Below are 4625 nucleotides of genomic sequence, written 5' to 3'. Positions count from 1 at the left end.
CACCACTTGTTGAAGAGGTTTACCCTGCTCCACTTAGGATTTCTTGCTCCTTTGTCAAAAATTAGGTGATTGTAAGTCTGGGGAACATTGTCTGAGAACTCAGGCCTATTCCACTGATCTAAGGGTCTGTCTTTATTCCAATACCATGCTGTTTTGATAACTGTTGCTTTGTAGTACAGTTTAAAGTTGGGGAAAGTAATGCCTCCCATTTTCCTTTTCCCTAGGAGTGCTTTAGCTATTCGAGGGTGTTTATTGTTCCAGATTAAAAATATTTCAGTTATTTGATTACCAAACCTTCATGTACCTGGGGATAGGGAATCCTGTGCTGGCTGCACGGCAAGGAGACTACAGACCTAATACCCTCAATGGGGCATTTTTCCCACTCCAGCCTGCCCTCAGAACACTCCTGGGGATAGGGCCACCAGAGAGGTGGGTGAGGGGGATAGGGGAGGAAACAGTAGTTCTTAACCCTCCACCAAGGGAAGCGTGGCTATTTTTGGCTCTCCCCAGCAGCTTTCCTTCCTTCTCAGCAGTCATTTTCCAAATTGTAGCTAGTTTAGCATGATACCATAATGCTCATAAGTTTAGTTTGCTTCTAGGAAAGGAAATAGGATGTTCAAGAATCGCTGTACAATATTTCATGATATAAACTTATAGGGCTCAATACCATATCACTTAGTTTTCTAGAAGGTTCTATACACAATCTAATCCATGAAGCCTTTCCCTAGTAAAGTTTACCCTCACCAACCAGGAATGATCCAGAAAATAGAAAACCTTTACAGTAGACTTGCAGGCTGTAATCAATTTATTTTATTTTATTTAAAAGCATTCTGCCGAGGCCGAAATGGTGATGCAAAGATAAGGCGCTTGCCTTGTACAAGTCTGACCTAGAATGGAACAGGGTTCGATCCACTTGTGTCCCAAATGGTCCCTCAAGCCAGGAGCGATTTCTGAGCACATAGCCAGAAATCTGAGCATCACCACTTATGGCCCAAAATCAAAAATAAATAAATAAATAAATAAATAAATAAATAAATAAATAAGTAAAAGCATTTATCCTTAGATCCTTAGAGTTTGCTGATATAAACACATAGTGTATATGTTCACCATATCAATGCCTGTCTAACTTTCATATGTAATAGACATAATATTAATTTTATGGTATAGACTCCCCATACACTGCTTATTATTATCACTTGGATTTTTAGACTTGAAAATTATGATTCTTTTTAAGAATGCTCTATACACAACTTAATCTATGAAGCCTTTTTTCAATTAAGTTCTCCCTCAACAACCATGACTGGCCTAAAAAAAGGAAAACCTTTACATCAGACTTGCCAGCTTTACTTTTTTTTTTTTTTTTTTTAAGTGTTCTGTCCCATATCACCTGGGTCAGCTTTTCAAATGTAACCCATGGATTGATCCTCTGTGTCTGCAGATGTATGCGCATGAGTGCATGGTTCACCATACCAATGTCAGTTTAATATCCCTCTGTAATAGATATAATATTTATATTGTATAGTGTTCTCCCTGCTATCATAGATAAGCCCTCTTTTCCCCCTTTGCTTATCACCTTACAAACTCTTTTCTGCTCCTCCATGTTATTTCCCCACATTTAAACTTTTTGACCCTTAGTCCTTAACTTCTCGTAACAGAGCATTCTCCCCACCCCAGCCAGATGCCAACCAGCTCCCAAAGTGAAAAGATAAGTTTTCAGCACGAGATGAAACCAACACTCTGCTGCTATTGATTTGTTCTTGGTGGTCCCTCTTCCTTCACCCCCTTTTACCATGGACTTTTGCTTGCTACCAGATTTGGTTGCTGAGAAGTTCCCTGCTTGAGGACATTTCCTGATATGTGATTGCTAGAAGCCATTTCTCCTTTGACTCCACAAAACCAAATCACAGATTGAAGCTGCACTCTGAATCTTACCCCTCCTCCAACTATTTCAAAATACTTAATGGGGACATACACATCTTCTTTGAATATTTCTTTAAATGCATTCATTTAATAAAAATAACCTTTATTGAATATCTTCTTATGTAGTGGTAATTTGCCCCATCTTTTGGATCTATTTAGTACAAAATTCTATAAGATAAATCTGTTTAGAGGTCATGTAAGAAAAAGGTTATGGAAATTGTTGGTCTTGATACCTCAGTCCCCACATGTACCAGTAATACATTATGGCATTTTTTTTTTGCATAGGCACAGTAAAATGGGAAAAGTTTACATATGCAAACAAATTCTTATCTAATAAAGATATGAACACACAAAATTTTATACTGCAGTGGGACCTTACACCCTAAACACTTGGCATAATGACTTGGCTTAGACTTCAGTAGATAGGACATTGACCATTCACCCCAGAAACATGGACACCATCTAAAGAAACAATCATGGTTTCCTACACCATCACTAGGAATAAAAATTCTACCAAGGTGCTTACTTTGGCAGCACATATACTGAAAATGGAACAATACAGAGAAGTTTAGCATGGCCCCTACTCAAGGATGACACACAAATTCATGAAGCGTTCCATATTTAAGATGTGAAAACTCAAAAAGAAAATTCTACCAAGGTAGGCCCTACTACCACTATGGCACCAACTTACACCAGAGAGGGTTCTTCTGACCCCCAGATGACTGGTAACAGCAACAGTCTGCTTTTAGGGCAGAATTCTCTGCCTTAATGCTACCTAATGGTGAAATGAAACCAGAAGATCTACCCATCACCCAGATTTTGACAGATGACCTGTATAGAAACCAAGATCTATAACTGCAGAAATCTGACAGCAAAAACGTGATGGTGAAGAGCTGTTATTGGGACCACAGAGAATGACTATGGATTGGACAACCTAGTATACCTGGAGCTTGCAGTTGGTCTTATGCCAGAATACTTGATGGTAAGGTTCCTCTGTTTTTAGGCCAAAGGGTTTTCCTTTCGATTTCTCCCTATTTTGCTGGGCCTATACAAACAACAACTGCCACACACACACACACACACACACACATACACACACACACACACACACACCTTTTTTTAGTGTATGTATCTCCTATTTTTTAAAACGAAAAGGAGCTTACTAAACCTTCTGCTATGTATTAATTACTTTATTGGTGATACAATAATTTTCACCAAGATATTTGCTAATGAACTTTTTCTTTTTTCCATATTATTTTTATTATTTTTTTAGATTTTCTATTTTCTTTCTGTTTTTTAATACCTTCATTTTCTGTCATTCTGAAACAAATATATTATGATCAGTTATGTCATCTGTGATAAATTTTCTTTAAATAAATAAATTTAAAAATTAAAATAAATATTTTAGTTTTTTAGAACCTTTAAAGAACTCGCAGGAAGTTCTTGATTTTTTTCTAATTGGCAAATCACTAAATGTCAATGTCTGCTTAATGCACAAATAATAAAAATTCAAATTATCATTATTATAAATTTCTATTAAAGGTTTTGAAATATTTAGTCACAATAAAATTATTTTTTAAAATCAAACAAAATTTATCACATGCAGAGCCAGACTAAAGAGAGAGATATTTGTGAGATAATGTGTAGGTGGGATGGAAGGTGACAAGTTGATTCTTAATTCACAGTATTTATTTAAAAATACTCTTATGTCTTTGTACCACTAACAATATCTATTGAGCTAATATATCATCAGTATGGAATGTACAGGGAAGAAACTTTTTGATTATTTACCTTGGTCATAAAATTATCAGTGCATCAAATGCATGTTCTTTTAATACCACATCTTCATTTTCATTAGTGCCTAACAGAAACTTTGATATTTCTTCAAACGTACTCAGTGTTACAGTTCAGATATCTCTCATTATTTGTAGCATAGCAATGAAAATTTATATAGGGTTATATATATTTATACATATTATAAATCATGTTTTATATTATTATTTTATTAACATATTAATTTAGTTATTTATTTAAATAAATATATTTATTCTATATTCATATTTATTCATTATAATAATATTATATAATCTTATATAATATTTATTACATTTTTCTTTTATATTTTTATGTAAGATAAAAGATTACCTCCTTCCTATCTCCTCCTACAAATGGAATTTGCCATGGGGAATCAGTTAGCTTCCATGACTTCAAGGGTGTATGTCCACTTTTTCCTCCTTTATTTACATTCTATATCCCATCCCTTGTTATATCAAGTTCATATTAACTAGTTAATGTCTTATTCTTTAAATAGCCAACTATTAATATATCAGAACAATGCAACTTTAAACATTCCCTCCAAGTTTTTCAGAAGTCAAATTATGTCAAAATGCCCAAACTTCTCAGTGTTACATTGAACTCCTAGGTGTACTTGCTTGACCACCATCATTCTCCATCTGCTTCAATGTGTCTCCAATTCCATTATCAGATGGAATTCTCAAGACTAAGTCATCAACTATTATGACACCAGACCTATCGGACAGTTCTGTTTATCTCTTCCATGACTACACTGTGGATTTTATTAATTTGACTACTAATTTAGAGGGCAAAAGACTTAAGTGATCTACCACCACCACCCTTTTCAGAAAGATAATTACTCAAAATATTCCTGACCATTGACCTTCTTTAAGCAGTCAAACATTTGGTCA

The 4625-nt window shown here is 34.9% G+C and overlaps 1 non-coding gene across 1 annotated transcript; it reads left to right on the top strand.

The window, feature by feature from the left end:
* Positions 1-2438: 2438 nt before the first annotated feature.
* Positions 2439-2545, top strand: LOC126002158 (U6 spliceosomal RNA). The gene has a single exon (XR_007492931.1). It is a non-coding gene; the product is annotated as a U6 spliceosomal RNA (small nuclear RNA).
* The last annotated feature ends 2080 nt before the right edge of the window (positions 2546-4625 follow it).

This window comes from Suncus etruscus, chromosome 2 (genome assembly GCF_024139225.1).
Source record: "Suncus etruscus isolate mSunEtr1 chromosome 2, mSunEtr1.pri.cur, whole genome shotgun sequence".
Classification (NCBI taxonomy): domain Eukaryota; kingdom Metazoa; phylum Chordata; class Mammalia; order Eulipotyphla; family Soricidae; genus Suncus; species Suncus etruscus.
The sequence above is the reverse complement of the archived record's forward strand: the minus strand, read 5'-3'. Positions and strand labels throughout refer to the sequence as shown.